The 19,669-nt window shown below is 53.0% G+C and overlaps 1 long non-coding RNA gene across 3 annotated transcripts in view; it reads left to right on the forward strand.

The window, feature by feature from the left end:
- The first annotated feature begins 14,689 nt into the window (after positions 1-14,689).
- LOC138837195 (uncharacterized) overlaps positions 14,690-19,669 on the forward strand; it is a 77,049-nt gene continuing 72,069 nt past the window's right edge. For all 3 annotated transcript variants that reach the window (XR_011375227.1, XR_011375229.1, XR_011375228.1), the window contains exon 1: positions 14,690-15,071. This is a non-coding gene — a long non-coding RNA (uncharacterized lncRNA). The remainder of the gene's footprint in view (positions 15,072-19,669) is intronic.

Consider the following 19,669-nt stretch of genomic DNA (forward strand, 5'->3'; position numbering starts at 1 on the left):
CGCCGACGCGACCCAACCGCCACCATCCGGGACGGCGGCGCGGGCACACGGGCGCAAGCAGGCCACCGCGCGGTGACGAGCAGAGAGAGGAAGAGCACGGAGAGGGCAGGGGAACCCGTGGCCGGGGGGGGGGGAAGGGCACCACACCGCACCCAAAGCGCGAGGGCACCGCATCACCGACACCCCGCCTGCCGGCCCGGCGGGCACGGGAGCGGCGGCGCGCACACACGGACGGGGAGGAGAGCCAGGCCCCTTCCCCGCCCGGAGGCGGCGCGCCGACGTCCACGGTCCAGCCGGCCAGCCGGCCGGGTCGCGCGTGGCACACACCCGAGCGGCCAGAAAGCCGGGGGTGACGCGCACAACGCAACGCACGCCACACGGCCACGGGGTTTTTCTCCGCCTCCCTCAGAAGCCGGCCCGAATTCACTCGCTCGCACGGACGCGGGGGCCGAGCGCACGACGACCCGCGCCACCGCGGACCGGCGGTGCCGGCAAGGGGTCGGGGGTCTGCGGCGACGACCCGTCGGCGACAAGTCACCGGCCAACGGCGGCGGCCGGAGGCGGCGGCAGGGACCCCGGGAGGCGGGCGACACCAAACCCAACGCACGCGAGCACGCTCACGCGCGGACACCGCCGGCACAGAGCGGACGGGGCCAGGCACGGGAACCGGGGTCGCGCCGGGCACGCGGCGGCGACACGCCGGGAGAGCACAACGCCCCGGATCCGGGACCGGGGCGGGGGACGAAGCCACACGGCTCGAGACGGAGGAGACGATGCGGGCAAGCCTCTGGCACGGCGAGCAGGAGGGAGGCGCGGGAACCCGGGACGACATCGCGCAGGCACGCGAGGCGGCGCCCAGCGGGAGGAGACACGTCACGCCGGCTTCGGGCCCCCGGACGGCCAACTCCCGAGCGAGGGACGCACGCGGGAATCTCACCGCCACCGCCCCCGTGGCGTACCGGCGGTCCCGCTGGCAGGAGCCCTCGCGTCGTGAGCAAAACCGATCCGGGAAGACCCTTCAAAAGCCACCGCCGCCGCGACGACGTGCCTCCCCCACACCGGGAGAGCAGCCTCACGAGCCGAGCGCCGTCCCCCCCACCAAGAGAACACACCACACACGCCCAACTCGACCGTCCGCCGGTGGCCGGCCACCAAGGCCAAACCGGTGAGGATCGCGGAAGGCTGATGCGGGTGAGGAGGGCATGCCGGAAGCCCAATAAGAGCAGCGGGGAGGGTCATCGGGTCGGGTCACCGGGGTGAGAGGCGAGCGAGCGAGCGAGCGAGCGGCCACCCCCCCCACGGGCGGGTGGCGCAGCCGCAAACCAGCGGGGAGGTGAGACCTTTCCGGGCACAGCCGGCACGCCAGGGAAACGAACGCGGGATCTCACCACCCCCAACTCCTGGGCGGTCCCGCGCAACGCCTGGGACACCGAGCCGGCCGACCAGCGGACCGGAAACCCCCACCGCGGCAGCGGCGGGCCCCCCCAAAAGAGGCCCGAGAGGGAAAAGGCAGCTCGCACACGCCTCAAAGACCCCGCGAGCGCCCGCGGAGCCACCCGCGCCAGCAGGGCCCCACCGCACCCATCCACACCGCCGGGCACGGCACCCATCATCGACCGCCTCTTTTTCGGCCGCGTGAGCAAGGGCCCACCACACACACCGGGATCCTCGGCTCCGGAGGGCCAGAACCCCCCCGAGCGGCACACCACCACGGGCACGGCGGCCCCGGAACACCGCGGGGCCCGGCGCCCGGCACGGCGCCGTCGTCGCCAACGGGCGGCGGCCCACACAGACGCTCGGGAACAGCGTCGCCAGGGGCCGGAGGGGGAGGGGGACGGGACCCCCCAAAAACCCCACGGCACCCCAAGCACGAGGCCGGGAAGCCACACACCACACGCCCTCGCATCGCGACCCAGCACAGGCTCCAGGCTCCGCCACTCGACACACCGCGCGCGAGGCAGGGGCGGGGACGGATCGGGAACGTCCTCCACTCACCACACCAGACGACGGCCCGGGAGAGGCCCCGCGGGACCCTCCCCCAGCTCGGAGGGGGGAGGCGCGGGCACGCAGTTACCAACGCGGGCAGCCACTAACGCTCAAAAGCGGGACAGGGAGCGGCAGGGCCGCGGGAGCCCATCGGGGGCGGGCCCCCGCCAACCCGGCAGCGAACGCCGCCTCCCGAACGAGGATCGCTAGAGAACCTCTCCTCACTCTGAGGGTGGCCCGCACCCAACCCCGACGGGAACCCCGCCGGGACCAGCACACATCAAAGGCGTCCATCCTTCCCACCACGGGTGGCAGGGAGGGGTGGGGCGGGGGGGGTCTGCGGCAGCAGCAACACCAACCCTGGTCGGTCGGCCTTGCCGTGCGGGGCCAGAGCAAGGTCGCGCACACGGGCGGGAAAGCCCGCACAGGCCCGGCTCGCCTCCCACTGCAACATCTCAGGTCCCCCGGTGCAACAAGAGCCAGGTGACACGGCAGGGAAGACAAGCCAGGACCAGGGCCGGCAGCTCATGCGGGGAAGCCACCCGCCCGGTGCAAGAAGGGAAGAGCGCTCCTCCTCTGGGGAACCGCCTCGACCCCCCCCCAGCAGAGACGTCAATCTCTGCGATAACTTTTTTCTCACTCGCACAAGCCCCACAAACCCAAGGACGGCCGGGACACACCACGGGCAGCAGGCTGGCACAAGGCAACGGACAACGCCGGGATCGGGAACGACACCACCACTCAGCCTCAGGCACCTGAGAGAACCGACCGGGAGCGTTCCGGGAGCACCGCAAGAGGGCAGAGCGCGAGGCGCGGCTTTTCACACCACACAGCACGGGCAAGCACGGAGCACCGACCCTCCCTCTCCGCGGAGAGAGCCGACCCCCGTGCCGATAACGAGTCACGGGAAGAGAGGAGCAAGATCAGGGGCGCCCCCCCTCCTCCAGCGTGTACAAGTCCCCGACCTCACGGCGAGGGCAGGGAGAGCGCAGCCGGACCCGGTTGCCGCACCCCTGCCTCCCCGCACACCACCGGCGCCGGCACGGTGGGACGGTGAGGGCAGGGGCCCACGGGCAGAACGAGAAGAGCGGTCCCATTCGCCATGAATGTCCGTCCCTCGCCTGGCGCAGCTTAGGCCCGGGCCCGAAGGAGATCGCAACGTCACCACATCAATCACACCGAGGGGGCGGAGAAGACAGCCACACGGCACTCGGGAGGCGGTGGGGCCCAGGAAGCTCGGCTCCCGAGAGGGCCAACAGCCTGGGATAAAAGCGCAGCCAGGACAGACAACCTTTCGTGAGTAACGAGCGAGGTAAAAGGAAAAAAAAAAAAAAAAAAGAAAAAAAAAAAACTTAAAAAAATAAAAAAATAAAAAAATACCACGGGCTTCAGCGTCCCTGGCGCTCGGGATTACCAGGACACCTCCGCCGGGCACAGAGCCGAAAGAAGCTAGAGAGGAAAAAAAGAAAAAGAAAAAGAACCACGGACAGCGCTCGGGAGTAGCGCAGGTCAGCGGCCGACCAGGCCCGCCATCGGGAAGCGGCAGGTCGGGGGAGTTGGAGCTAGGGGCGATAGGAAAAAAAAAAAAAAAAAAAAAAAAAAAGCCACGGAGGTCGGACGAGCACGACGGCAGGACGGGGATGCCGCACACGCACAGGCAAGGCAAGGCAGGACTCGCCCCCCGCCTTTTCCTCCTCAAGCCGGCCACGGCGAGGGAAGCACACCGCGCGGGCCTACCTATGCACCCCAGGCAACCAACCACTCTCCTCCTCGGCGTGCCGAGGCAAGGGCCAGAATCCGGCACCGGGAGCGGGGGAGAGATCAAGGACGACGGGACTCACTCAGCCACCAACCAACCACCACCACCACCACCACCACCACCACACCCACGAGCCACCACAGGGGCAAGGCCTGCTCAGGGCAGCGGGAGCCCGGGGTGCGGGGGGAAGGGCAGGGGGACCCGGACCGGGAAGAGACGGGAAAGGCCCGGCACACAGCATCCGAGAGAGCCCCAAAAGACCCGCTGACAGCCACCGGGACACAGCATGCCAGCACCCTCCTGCAGGTACAAAATCCTCACGTCACCACGCCAAAACCAGCTGGTCACGCAGGGGCGACAACTCGCTGGCGACAGGGACCTCTCGGAAACCACATCGGGGACACCTGTCCCCAACACGTCCCCAACAGAGCCAGACACGGAACTCTCAGGGACAGCTGGTCGACCACATAAGGCGAAGACAGACGAAGAGAGAGGGCGGGAGCGGGGTCAGGGGACGCACCCGCCCCACTACCCCGGGTGCGCACGGGCTCACGGCACGAGCGGCACGGGGAGCCTTCCCCCGGCAGACGCGAGGCACCCACTCCGAGAGGCACCCAGCCACCACACCCACACCGCGCGGGGTCGGTGGTGAGCGCCCTGCCGCCAGCACGCACACACGCGGGACTCCCGGGCTCGGGTCCCCGACTCCCGAGGTGCTCCCTCCGCCTCGACTTTTCCCCTACGCAGGGCCCACCGGGCAAGTCCCCACCATCGCGCACACCGCAGACGGTAGGTAGGTAGGTCCCGGCCCCGAGGCTCGCCTCGGCCGTGCCCACGGCTCCTCGCGCCGGAGAAGTCTGTCCTCCGGCCTCCGGGGCCGTGGAGAAGGCCGTGGAGGAAGGCCACACGGGGCCGGCGACCCAGGCCCTCGCGCCCGGCACGCGCCAAGCGCTCACTCGGAGGTGACTCCGACGACCATCCTATGTCGGGGAGGGGCGGGGTGTAGGTCCCGGCCCCGAGGCTCGCCTCGGCCGTGCCCACGGCTCCTCCCGCCGCAGAGGTCTGGCCTCTGGCCTCCGGGGCCCGTGGAGGAGGCCGTGGAGGGAGGCCACACGGGGCCGGCGACCCAGGCCCTCGCGCCCGGCACGCGCCAAGCGCTCACTCGGAGGTGACTCCGACGACCATCCTATGTCGGGGGGGGGGGGGGTGTAGGTCCCGGCCCCGAGGCTCGCCTCGGCCGTGCCCACGGCTCCTCCCGCCGCAGAGGTCTGTCCTCCGGCCTCCGGGGCCGTGGAGGGAGACCACACGGGGCCGGCGACCCAGGCCCTCGCGCCCGGCACGCGCCAAGCGCTCACTCGGAGGTGACTCCGGGGAGGGGGGGGTGGTCCGAGTCCGGGCCGGGACCGGCCCCACCACCTAGCGGCTCACCCGGGGACCCTTTCCCCCGACTCCCGAGACGTCCCTCGTACTCTCCTTCTTTCGCCCTCAAAGACCAGAGTCCAGGGAGGGGAGGAGGACAAGGCGTCGGGCCCAGACAGAACTACGGGAGGGGAGGAGGACAAGGCGTCGGGCCCAGACAGAACTACTGGTCGACCCGACCAAGCCGCCACCCCCGGCACAGACCGGGCACGGAAGAGAGAGCGGCGACTCACGGCCCCACCCCGCGCTCGCCTGCGGGCGCAAAGTCCGACAGAACAGCCGCCCCGGCGCCACAGCGACACCACGGCGACAGTCGCGCCCGGCACCCGGTAGAGGCCGGGCCTCCGCCCGGCTCGCTGCCGCCAGACCTCCTCCTTCACTCGCTCGCTCGGCTGAGAACGAGGGGACTGTCATATCAAGGCGGACGCCAGGGGGAGCACGACAACCGCCTTCCAACGACCGACTCCACCGAGCCGCCGTACCCCGGATCGGCGCGCGCCGGGCGGCTCTGAGCTCCGGAGACACAGAACACGGAAACGAATCGCCTCACTCCCCACCGCCACGCACCGAGAGGCACAACCTAGGTCAGGACCTGCAGCCGGGTCCTCTCTGCGACCTCACGAACGACACCAGAGCCACCAGAGACCTAGACCGAGATCGAGCCGCCGCCGCCGCCGCCGCCAGCGACCAAAGTGAAACCAGGAACCAGGACGGGAGTCGCCCGAACGGAGCGGCCCGAACCCGAGAACCGGGAAGTCGGGATCGGTCCCAAGCAGGAAGGGGCGGCAAAGACGGCAGGCCTGCACCACGAGAGAAAACGAACCGGCCACCCGCACGACCTCCGCCGCCCGTGGCAAGACCCCCACCCCCACCCAACATGGCCAGAAAAGGGCAAGTGAGCGCTCGTCCCACCGTCTGCCCGCCCGTCTTTTTTTTTTTTTTTTTTTTGGGGGGGGGGGGTGTTTGTACGTTTTGTTTTCTTTTTCCCCCAGATGGAAACCAGAAAGAAACAACAACAACAACAACAACAACAACAACAAAAAACTCCCAAAGATGGGTCGGCTCCAGCAAGAGACGAGCCCTCGGGAGGCACCCCGCTCACTTGTGAAAGTCCGCCGCCCGCCCGCCCCACAACACGCTCCCTCCCCCCGCCCCCACCCGCCCCCCCCCCTTCACAGGCAGGGAAAGGGCAGGGGGAAGGCCAGAGAGAGGTTTCTTCTAACACAGAGAGGGTAGGTACACGTCACGCACACAGGTCTGGAAAACCACGGTGACAGCGCCATGGGAAGCGTGAGTCCACTCACCCATCACTAAATGACAGGAAAGCCAAACGAGAGCCGCTGGCTGGGCAGAAAAGGCCTTTGACAAAATTCAACATTCATTCATGCTAAAAGCTCTGGAGAAAATAGGAATAGAAGGAACATTTCTAAAAACAATAAAAGCCATTTATGACAGACCAATAGCCAATATTATACTTAATGGGGAAAAGCTACAACCAATTCTCCTAAAATCAGGAACAAGGCAAGGATGCCCACTGTCTCCACTCCTCTTCAATATAGTCCTAGAACCCTTAGCCAGGGCAATAAGGCAAGAAAAAGACATTAAAGGGATCCGCATAGGGAAAGAAAAAGTTAAACTATCCCTTTTTGCAGACGACATGATACTATACCTCCACGATCCCTAAAAGTCCATCCCGAATCTCTTAGAAATCATAACTCTCTTCGTCAAAATAGCAGGATACAAAATAAACCCACAAAAATCAGTTGCCTTCCTATACACTGATAATGTACAGGAAGAGAGGGAAATAAAGGGAGCAACCCCATTCACAATAACCTCCCGAAAAATAAAATATTTAGGAATTAACCTAACCAAAGATGTAAAAGAACTATTTAATGAGAACTATAAAAAGTTAAAGAAAGAAATTGCAGAAGACACTAGGAAATGGAAAGACCTCCCATGCTCCTGGATAGGCCGACTTAATATAGTAAAGATGGTAATACTTCCAAAACTAATATACAAATTCAACGCAATTCCTATTAAAATCCCAATGACGTACATCTCTGAAATACAGAAAACAGTCCAAAAATTCATATGGAACAACAAAAGACCTAGAATAGCCAAAACAATTCTAGGGGATAAAGACAATATGGGAGGGCTATCCATGCCGAACTTCAAACTCTACTACAGAGCTATAATAACAAAGACAGCATGGTACTGGCACAAAAACAGACCCGAAGACCAATGGAACAGAATAGAAGATCCAGAAATAAATCCACAGGCCTACAGCCAGCTGATATTCGACAAAGGAGCCAAAGACATACAATGGAAGAAACACAGCCTCTTCAACCGCTGGTACTGGGAAAACTGGGCAGCCACATGCAGAAAACTAAAAGTGGACCCCAGCCTATCACCATGCACCAACATCAACTCAAAATGGATTAAAGACCTTAACATTAAACCTGAATCTCTGAAACTACTGCAGGACAGAGTAGGAGAGACACTTGAACTAATAGGCACAGGAAGGAACTTCCTGAACAGAGTCCCAGGGTCACAACAAATTGGAGAGAGACTCGACAAATGGGACTACCTTAAAATAAAAAAAAAAAAAAAACAAAAACAAAAACAAAAAAACAGCTAGCCTTTTCTAATAGGCTCTGCCACTCTCTCTGGAGCAGGATTCGGGGCATGAGGCGATGAATCTGAACCCGACACACAGGTGTTGGAGGGTAGAGGCATCTTCACTCACATGCCTGTGGTGGAGGACCTGGACCCGAGTGTGGCGGTGCACAGTGGGTGTGGGTGTGTGTGTCTGTGACTCTGTGTGTGTGTGTCTGTGACTCTGTGTGTGTGTGTGTGTGTGTGTGTGTGTGTGTGTGTGTGTGTGTGTGTGTGTGTGTGTGTGTGTGTGCGCGCGGGGCTGGGGGGAGGGCAGGTAGGGAACCCTAGGAGGAAAGACAGGGAGAGACAGACGAGGGGCCCCGGCCCAAACAGAGTGGGGGGGTCAGAGGGGCGATCCTATCTCCCGGGGGGGGGGGGTGAAGCATGGTTAGAACCCACAGGCCCGGCGGGCGTACTTCTCTTTGGAGTTCGCACTGGGAACATATGCGGGCAGAAGCGCCCCAGCACACACATCGCATCGCAGACGGGTAGAGAGGCAGAGCCAGGGGGTCAGGCATGGTAAACACTCTATTCCGTCAACACACACACACACACACACACACACACACACACACACACACACACACACACACACACACACACACACACACACACACACCCCTTAGGGTGTGTGTACAATATCCACAAGGTAAAAGTTTATTCATCCATTCCCCAAAGAAGAAGAAGAAGATTATGTCAGTTACAGGGAAGTAGATGGATGGACTGATGGACTAGGAGCGGCGGGGGGGGGGGGGGGGGGCAGAGGGGGGGGGTGCCGGCGGCGGCGGAGAAGAACCTAGAACAGGTGATGCCAGGGGAAGACAGACCGGCGGAGAGACAGACAGACCGACCAACCAACGGCACCTGTTTTCTCTCCTACGTGGATGCTAGACCTAAACTATAACTGGACATGGTAAGCTACACAGCACTCCGGGCAAACAGAGTGTGTGTGTGTCCCCGTGTGTGTGACACACATACTGTCCTTTTGTCAGAAGGTGTAACTTCTCTGAGCATTTAAGATATTGCAGAGAAGACACAAGACGTAATATCCGTAAGTGGCACGACTGTGAACGTATTATAACAACCGGACGTGTGAGGACCAAAGCTGGAATTAGGAGGACAGAAATGTACCTGTCCTCACGCTTTGGGTCATGATCACAAGTACATTTGGTTTAGGATCTTTCAAAACACATCGATGTATCCTTCTGGACACGATGGTCTAGGACCACACTAGTCAATAGCCACTTCAAAGCCAGATCCGCGGTTGGATACGTTTCAATTGGCTTATATTGGTTTATATTGCAAGTGATTCTAGAGAAGACAGAGAAAAGAGAATAGAGGGGGATTTTCCCTTGCTATTGGGTGTGGGGTGGGGTGGAAAAGAAAAGATTAAGAAGGCCACAGATTGGATTCTTAGAGTGAAAAACCATGGTGAAAATGGAATGGGAAGGAAATTTACTCACCAATCATGTAATCATTGTCCTAGTTCTCCAGACAGGTTGTAATCTTCTTTTCAGTACTGGTGCTCCAGCCACTCTAGAAAGCATACATGTAAGCTTCCACTGGCGCTAGACTTTACGTACTAATTGTAGTCTTGTGCGTCTTTTCACAACCCAGCCTCTCAATGCCATAATAACAGATAACTGGGGAGCCACTTAAAAAAAAATAGCTTCCCATGGGCTGGGAAGGCGGCTCACTGGTAGAGCTCTTGCCTTGCATGCATGACGCCCTCGGTTGGAATCCTCAGCACCACATAAGCAAAAAGAAAAAAGCTGGGAGTGGCGCTGTGGCTCAAGTGGTACAGTGCTTGCCTTGAGTTGAAGAGCTGAGGGACAGCATCCAGGACCAGAGTTCAGGTCCCCTGACCGGACCCTCCCCGCCCACAAAAAAAAAATAGCCTCCCAGGAAACATTTAGTCAGCTTGCCCCGCCCACACCCAGAAGGGAAGATAGAGGGTGGGTGTTGCTAGTAGTGAGGCAGTTCCACAGGTAACTGAGATAACTTTTGTCTTGTAAATGTAGTCATGGCAACGAGTTGCAGTGTTGCTTAGGACCTTTTAGAAGAAACTGGAATTCCAAGAAGGACTGTTATCAGGAAATCTAGGCAGGAAGCCTCTCAGAGAACTATCTTTTGCAAAGGCCAAGGCCTAAGTTAATGAGTGCGTAAGATAAGAACACTGCAAGAAAGCAATCTTACGGTACTGTTCTATACATAATATATTAATAGACTTGAAAAATACAAGAAATATCACATGGAAATGATTCATACAAAACAAAAAATTGAAATGAATTCTTTATTTCTTCTTTTCTTCCTTACCTTTTTTTTTTTTTTTTTGGATGTGAGGATCGAGCTCAGTGCCTGGGTGTTGATATTTACATTTTCACTATTTTATTTTTTCCCCAAGGCAGCTACTAGTATACATTTTTGGGCAACAGCTCCACATGTGGTTTCCTGGGAAATCCTTAATCTCACAGTAGACTTAAAGACTACCCTGTTAGGCCAGCTTGGAAACGACCTTTACATTTCTCTCAGCCTTCTAAGTAGCTGTGGGTTACAGAGATGCGCCAGCTGCATAAGGCTAATGGGGCTCATTTTGTACAGGGGAAATTGTCTTTGATTTGGAACTGGAAAGCTGTGCTATGTATCTATAACAACTGTAGTTTCAGGTCTGTTGAAGGTTTCCTCAGGGCTGATTAGTACTGTGTAATGCAGGACCACAAGGCGGGCAGAATCACATGAGGTGGCACTGTATGGTGCCAGTAAAATCAAGAAGCTCTCACTACCCACCAAGTGTGATGGGTATTCCTTCCTTTCCCTGCCCTCGCCCAGAACAAGAGAACGACGGTGAGCAAACTCCATCTAGTGTCCACTTTCTGAAAATACCATGGTTGTGAATTCCAGTTTCCTCTCATGAAATGAATGAATCAAGGAAGGGTGGGGGTGGGTCAGTGTAGGAATTGAGATTAAAAATAATCATTGCAGGCACCATGAGACCAAAGTTGGAATTATAAGATTCTAAGGTATTGTATGAGAAAGACAAGAGTTTTGGGTCAAGGAATTATAAATAGAAACGAAAATGCAATCTGTGACTAAACAGGAGAGAAAATGACAAAATATTGGTTGGAGTTTTGAATGTGATTGGTTAATTCTATTTTGAATGGTGAAGGCCAATACTCCATTTTAACTCCAGCTAAACTATTGTATTGTAATTTTTTTTTCTTTTTTGTCGGTCGTGGGGCTTGAACTCTGGGCCTGGGCGCTGTCCCTCAGCTCTTCAGCTCAAGGCGAGCGCTCTACCACCTGAGCTACAGCGCCACTTCCGGTTTTCTGGTGGTTTATTGCAGATAGGAGTCTCATGGTCTCTCCTGCTCGGGCTGGCTTTGAACTGCGATTCTCAGATTTCAGCCTCCTGAGTAGCTAGGATTACAGGCGTGAGCCACCAGCTCCCGGCTTGTAAATCTTTTAACTTATGATTCTGTAAAAATTACAAACAGATGCTAACCCTCACAAAGGACACATTGTTAATTCCTCCAAGGGACAATCTGTCTTTATCTCTTTCTTTACTGTGTGGCTACACCTAAGCGTTTGGGGCACTATCACAGAACGTTTTATTTATATATGACTAGTTTTCTACCAGTTTTGAGCCACAGCACCATTTATGGGTGTCTCCTGCCAATGGTGGCTTTGAATCATGATACTCCGATGTCTCTAAGCCATCACTGTACCTAGGATTATAGGCTTAAGCCATAAGCACCCAGCTCAGAGACTAATTATGTTTACAGCAAAAATGTACATTTGGAACTGAGAAGCTACAGTATATAAATGACTGAGGTAGCAGCTCTACTACAGATTTCCTCAGGGTGAATTAGTATTATATCATGCAAGAGTGAAAACTGGCAGATATCAGTACTGTCATGCGTGCCTCAGTCAGGCAGAACACGGTGCAACCAAGGTATGGTACCAGGATAATCACTGATATGCCAGAGTCCAGCCATCACCAACGTTCTTCTCCCTCTCTAGGCAATGTTATGGTGAGCGCTCGCCACCTACTGTCCATTTTCTGCAACTACCCAGGTTAGGAATTCCAGTTGTCTGACAGGAAATAAGCCAGAGAATTCTTGTCGGTCCAAAGGTGGGGTAAAAGGCAGGGCACTGTAGGAATGCAACAGAGTTCCACAGAGGTGGAACCACAGAACTCAGTCCAAGATTTGATTTGTCTTCTGGGCTGCCTGACACTCTCCACAGATTATTCAAAGCAGTGGTATTGGTACCAAGCTAGGTAGCAGAGCCAGGAAAATAAGCAATTCCCTCTCCCCCTTAGCCAACCTCCCCTCACACTTCACAGAGAATAGGAAATGGAGGAAATAAAGGGAAAGAGGGGGCAATATGGGTTATAGATTGAGGTATGAAAAGCCACTTCATTTAGCTGATAACTGACATTTAATATGCCTAAATAATAGCAATGATCTTCACATAGTGATGACATATGATTTCAAATTAATTTATTGTCATATGATTTCGTGAAATTTTATCTCTTGAGAATACAGATGGAGAGAAAGGTAAGGATAAGGAAAATCTCTCTAACCTTATCTCTTCTTGCATAAACATTTAACATGTTCTGGAAAGGAATTACTAGAAAATACAGTACATTTCCAACAGAGAAAGAATTACACTATAAGTTGAAGATATGCCATCGTTGAATGCACAGCATTAGTAATGCATGCATGATGCCTAGGTTTGAGATAAAGACATACTAATGACATGTTAAACATACTCACAAACTGTATACACCTAATAATAGGATATCAAAATATATACAACAAATACTGCCACAAATATGGTTTGGGGATTGATGAGGAAGGAGAGAAATAAATAGAACAAATAAGGGCTGGGAAGATGGCTCAGTGGTAGAGCGCTTGCCTTGCATGCCTGAGGCCCTGGGTTCCATTCCTCAGCACCACATAAGCAAAATGAAAAAAGACGGAAGTGGCGCTGTGGCTCAAGTGGTAGAGTGCTAGCCTTGAGCTGAAGAGCTGAGGGACAGCGCTTGGCCCAGAGTTCAGTCCCCACAACCAGCCTCCCCCCCCCCGAAAAAAAGAGAAAAAGTCAGCCCGCCATTACATCACACCTGATCAACAATAGTACATAAGGCTGAGTAAGGCTGACCCCAAATCCCTCTTAACTTCAAATCACATAACTTTTCTTCACTCATTGCCTTTGCAATAAAACACAGGCCAAAGGATCCATGGTAGTCCAGACTCTGTCATCAGGTCACAAGAAGACAGACAGGTAGAGAAATCCGAATCCCACCTTGCTTTTGTATCATTCCTTTGCACTGTAAAAGGGCCTTACATGCCTTCTCCTGGCTCTAGCTACAATCCTTTTCTCCCTCTCAAGGACCAACTGCAAGAGCACACTGAAAAGGCTGTGGGTCTTTCCTCAACATGACCTCCTCAACAGGACCATTAATTGACCCCTACTAAGCATGCTGTGATTTTCAAAATCAATGACTACTTAGATAAATTTAAAGTGCCAATAAGATAGTAAAGAATTTCTAAATATAGTGATACAATACTTAGTAGTTCATGACTTATGACAAAGCAAACCAAAATCTGTTTTTATTTAATTGACATGTTTGTGTTTGGCTTTGCCACTCATGCTTTAAGTTGACCTTGAAGTATGGGATGTCTACAATTATAATTGTTTTTAAGGTGGAGGTATAGCTCATCAGTAGATAATCTAAGTTTCTGTTAGCAAAATGAGTCCCTTCCCATAGCTTTAGTCCATTCCCTCCCTTCTCCATAGCTTAACATACTCCCTTCCTAAGCAACACTAGGCCCACATAGTAAAGGCAGTACATAATCAACTTCCAACCCCCTTTACCTTGGGTTGGCACTTCTCTGGGACCAATACCACCATATAAGGCAACAAGAAACCCTTAGGGTGACCTTCAGATTTGGGCAGTTGCAGGACCCTTATCTACTAGGTGGATAGGAGGCATAAATCCTAGTCTGACATGATGAAGCCCCTGGCCCACACGTGGACACCAGGGTCTCCACCTCCTAGCACCTTCTAGCACCTCCTACACCTCCTAGGTTATATAGGTCACCCCAAAAAATAACCGGTGCTTCTTCTCATTCCTCCCTTGGGAGAAGGAGTCTTGCAGGCACTCTTTCCCCACAAATAAACCTTTCTTTGTTCTCTGTACCTTGCTGTCTGCATGGTTATCTGGCAAAGTATACTTAATATTAATTTTGCCATCAGTTCCTTTCCAAACACTGGAAAACCAAAAAACCAGACATCTATTTCTATATATGTGTACATATATATGAAGGTGTGAAAAGGTCAACAAGTGTATTATCAATCGTTACTTCATTTACAAAGAAATGAAAGCACAGCACAAATACATCCACGACTCTCTCTTTTAAAAACAGCTTTGATGTTCTACATAATCCATGCAGATTAATGAAAAATACATATTTTAACATGTACCCTTTCATGTTCCTGTCCACAAACGAATCTATTTGTCAGCGTAAGAATGACATGTACTATCTGACCAGGCACTAGGCAACCTAATTTTTATTTCCTATATATCCCAAACTTAAATCTACCAGGAAGTTATATTGCACCACCACCACCACCACCACAAAAGCTTAGATTTTCTCAGAAACACAGAATCACATTAAAAATTACCTTACAATTTTTCCAAACTTCAGTAGGTGGTATAAATGCTGCATGACTAACAAGCTGGCTATACATAAACTGAGGCCCCGGTGGGGCTTCTGTGTATTTCCTTCAACACTAGTTCCTGAAACCCAGGGATTCCATTCAATGGTAATGCCTGCAGGTTCTGGTCTCCATGGTGATTGGGCCCTGCATTCCCTCACATCTGGGTTTGCATTCCTGGTGAGCCAATCTGTGCGACCAAGCCACATCTACTGACCCAAGGAGAAGCCGTTTCGCTGAAAAGCCTCGGCTCCCGCAGGCTGCATGAACCTGTACTGAATAAAGCCTCACGCCATCGTGCTCTCGCTTGCACACTGGCGGCACGGGGGGCGGAGCCCGGCCTGGTGCTCGCGGGGAAGGGTGGCCTCGGGGCTCTGGCTCCGGGTAGCGGGGTCGTGAACGTGGCTGGCTCATGTCTGGGCACGGATCCTGGTCTAAACTTGTGGTAGAGAATCAGAAGCGCTGAGCAGCAGGCACAACTCTGGCCAAGGCCTTGGTGGCACCATCCCAGGAGCTGGATCCGGTGAGTCCAGCACGCCATGCCTTATGGAAACATCTGGTGGGAGGTGGCGGATCCTCCACTGCCCCGTAAGCCCCACTGCACATGCGCAGCCCTGCCTCCTTCCGCGCCCCCCCCCCCCATTGCCGGAGGTCAGGGTCCGGAATCGGTCCCCTAGTCAGGGTTGTCAGTGGCCGGTGCAGGGTGTGGTCGATAGGACCCGCTGGGGGAGCCGCCGGGCAGAGAACTGGGTCCTTCCGGGGCTCTGTGTGGACCGGCTCCGGGGGCGTTCGTGGGTCATGGGAACCAGGGTTCGGACCGCAGCACCTAGCAGCAAAGCGGGACAGCGAACAGCATCAGGAGATGGAACGGCCCCCAAGTGTGCTGGACACCCACACATTGTCAAGCCGCCTTCGTTGAGGGAAAGGCAGGGAGAGGCAGAGCGGCTCGGGGACAATCTTTCAAGAAATACCCGACTCGGTATCTCAACCGTCATGGGAAAAGCTGCGTAGATGAAATCGGAGGCAGGGGCTGGGCCACCGCACCCGCACCGGACCGCGGTGCCCGCAGCTTCTACGTCCCTCCTGGCCACCTCCTTCCGCTGCACCCTCCTCCTCTCCTTTGCCCTTTTATTAAGGGATGATAAGGATCACTCTTAGTGGAGAAGGACTGTCCTGAGAGCAGCCCAGGTCTCCAGGGCCAGGCCATTCCACGGGCTGGAGCTGAAACTACTGCGGTGCTCAGAGCTTGGGTGCAGTGAGCGCTGCTTCCCTCCAGAGGGCGCGCTCAGCGCGTGGGTATCATGGGGCCCAGGGTGTAGTGAGCGCCGCTTCCCGCTAGAGGGTGCTCTGGGAGCGTGCACATGCTAGGTTGTTCTGTCAGACTCCCTTCTCAGATAATGATTAGGAGAGTCACAATTAGGCTTGCTTCACATAAAACCTAAAATGAAATAAGTTCCATGCATGTATTGTAATGATAGGACTTGAAAAACAATTAGTATTTACCTGTTTTCTGTATGTTAATGGCTGCTTGGATAGGTGAGGTGAACTAATGTAGGAAAAGTCAGGGTGATAGGGTTAGAATGGGGTAAAGAGAAAAATGAAAAGTAGTGAAAGTAATTTTCATGATAGCGAGTACATATGAACAGACATTCCATGCTAATAAGTAGGTGATGAATGGTTGAATTAATTCAGATCATTCCTGTGACTTTAGGAATATCAAGGTATAGAGATGAATATGGTTCTGGGGGGAATAATTTTCAGCATTGTCAGAGACTAAGGCTTTGCAGGTAATGAGTATAGTTATTTTACACTACAAGAGTAATACCAAACCCACAGCAGCTTCACAGGCTATCAATGTGAGAATATTATTACGCATTGTAAAACACGGAGTAAAATGTGTGTTCAAGATTATTACAGTGAGCCAGGAACCGGTGGCTCATGCCTGTAATCCTAGCTACTCAGGAGACTGAGATCTGAGAATCGCTGTTCAAACCAGCCCTGGCAGGAAAGTCTGTGAGACTCTTGATCTCCAATAAACCACTAGAAAACCGGACGTGGTGCTGTGGCTCAAGCGGTAGAGTGCTCACCTTGAGCTGAAGAGCACAAGGACAGTGCCTAAGCACAGAGTTCAAGCCCCAGGACCAAAAAAAAAAAAGATTTCTAAAGTAGGCGATCATAAATAATGATGATATTATACTGTCAAAGCAGAGAGGAAGAATGTGAGACCGGAAACATCAGAGCTCAACATACAGAGTAGCTACCATTACAGGCATGAAACACCAATGCCCAGCTTAATAAGGAATTTATTATTATAGAAATACTTAAGTAATTGTACAAAGAACTTCAATTCAACATATCAGTTTGTGAGTGCAATGTATCATTACATTTACTAATAGTATTTTATGAAGTTGATGTACAAAGGGTTTTAATTTCCATACTTGGGATCATGAGTACAATGCATGTGATAGATGTCACCTGTTTTATCATTCTTGTCATCCCTTCCCCAGCCCCCATCACCTCAGTTTGTCTAGTTCCATTTTCACACATTCACATTGACTATCATGGCTACATTCATCTACCCTTCCTGTCTTCACTTGTCTACCCCAGTTTCCTTGACATTATCCTTCCTGAATATACTACCCTGTAGTTCATGGTTTTGTGCAGGGTCCTATTTTCCTTAGAAACAGCTATTATTCCAAGATCCATGACTTAGTGTGTGGTCAGGGTCAACATTTCACTAGTATGTTTTCCTAGGTGGTCAGCTTTCTACCCAAGATAGAAGTCCTGTGGGTTTTGTTGTTGTTTTTGTTGTTTCCCCAAATCTTTGCATTTTCTTTTTATTTATTTCTTGCTCTTTCTTTTTCCTTTTCTTTTGTTGGTCATGGAAAAACACTCTGGGCCTGGACCCTGTCCCTCAGAATTTTAGCTCAAGGTTAACGCTGTACCACTTGAACCACACTGCCATTTCCAGTTTTCTGAGTGAATTATTGGAGACAAAAGTCTCACGGCCTTTCCTGCAGGGGCTGGCTTTGAAGCACGATCCTCAGATTGCGACATCCTGAGTTAGGATTACAGGCAGGAGCCACCTATGACCAGTGTGTGTGTGTGTGTGTGACCAGTGTGTGTGTGTGTGTGTGTGTGTGTGTGTGTGTGTGTGTGTGTGTGTGTGTGTGTGTGCGTGTATGTGTGTGTGTGCCCCAGTCCTGAGTATTGAATACTGACGCTTGAATTCAGGGCCGGTGTTGTCTTTGAGCTTCTTTTTTTTTTTTGCACTCTGCCACTGGAGCCACACCTCCACTTCTGGATTTGTTTGGGGCAAGTTTCTGGAGTATCACAGATTTCCTGCCTAGCCTGGCTTTCACCCTTAATCTTCATATCTCAGCATCTCTAACACAAACATGAAACTTTAATAATAGCAAGCTATCATGTGACAGATGCCAATATATTAGGTTTCCTACACAGACTACTGAGTTCTCAGTATCTCTAATGTGAGTTCAGACCTCCAAAACAGCAAGCAATAAACCATCATGACTGTCTCTGGGAATATACAATTTTTAAAAATATTCAATTACCAGCTGGGTGCCAGTTACTCACATCTGTAATTATTGATACTCATGAAGCTGAGATCTGGGGATTGCAGTTTTAAGCCAACCTGGGTAGGAGTCACTTATCTACAATAAGCTAATCAGAAAAAACTGTGTAGTGGCTCAAGTGTTTCAATGTGGCTCAAGTGGTAGAGTGCTACCCTTGAGCACAAAGAGGCTCAGGGACAGTGCCTAGGCTCAGATTTCAAGACTTGGGACTGGAAAAACATTCTTACCAGAGCTCCCACAAATAACAACTACCTTCCTTTATGATGAAGGTTTACATTAACTATATTTATTCTCTGTACCAATAGCAAATGCCACCTTATCTTCATAAATCAAGACTTGCTTCAAAAATTCTATTTTGTAAAAATAGAAAAATGAAAAATTCATAAATCAAAAGTGGCTTACATTAAACAAACAAGTTTCCGCCGGGCGCTGGTGGCTCACGCCTGTAATCCTAGCTACTAAGGAGGCTGAGATCTGAGGATCTCCGTTCAAAGCCAGCCCGGGCAGGAGAGACCGTGAGACTCCTATCTCCAATAAACCACCAGAAAACCGGAAGTGGCACTGTAGCTCAAGTGGTAGAGCGCTCGCCTTGAGCTGAAGAACTGAGGGACAGCGCCCAGGCTCAGAGTTCAAGCCCCACGACCGACAAACAAACAAACAAACAAACAAGTTTCCAGAGCTCAGAATTCAGGGCTCAGCAGGAGACTTTGCTCCCACAGACCTAGGACTCACCTGACCAGTGCCTTCTCATATCCAGGAAGTCCAGAAGGATGTTGTAAATGATCATGAGGTTCATTAGGAATGTTACCAGGTAGGGAATAGTGCACTTGATTAAAGTCAGTAGAATTGGATGGGGTGATAAGCTGGGCTCAGAGCTCCTTCACTGACCTGAGAGTCACCTCGGTGTGGTGTGACTGACATAAATGGTCAAATGTAAGCTGTCTCTAGTAAATCAGAAATCTTGACAAAAAATCATTTATCAGAGGTGCAGGTAAGGGAACTACGATATTTTTCTACCAGTGCAGGACAGAAGCAATGGTGTTTTTTAAACATTTATTATTATTGTTGTTATTGTTATCTTTAGGTAATTATACAAAGAAGTTCCCATTCTACAAGACACTATATAAATACAAGGTGTCTGACAACATTGTCACTCATCCCTCCTAGCAATGGTGTTTTGAACAAGAAAAAATAATGAGTCAGCAGTGGAAGAATGCTTGCCTTGCAGGCATGAGGCATGAGTGGGGAGGTGCTGGTAGGAGGCAGATAGTGCTGGGCTTGGAACCAGAGTGAGGAGGGGCAGCTGCTAATCATGGCAAATCTGGGAACAGACAGCCAGCGGGGCGACCTAAGGACATTCACCTACCAGGGCCCACGAGAGGGCCACATCCAGGGCACTTGAAAGCAGGCAGGAGGGACCAGGACACTGCAGTCCTGGAGAGAGCCACTATGGACTCCCACTAGTGTGTCCTGTCCCTACAGACTGTCCAACAATGCAGTCTCACTTTATTCAGAAGGAACTGAGGAA

The sequence above is a fragment of the Dipodomys merriami genome, unplaced genomic scaffold (genome assembly GCF_024711535.1).
Source record: "Dipodomys merriami isolate MVZ:Mamm:240054 unplaced genomic scaffold, mDipMer1.0.p SCAF_266, whole genome shotgun sequence".
In the NCBI taxonomy this organism is placed as follows: Eukaryota; Metazoa; Chordata; class Mammalia; order Rodentia; family Heteromyidae; genus Dipodomys; species Dipodomys merriami.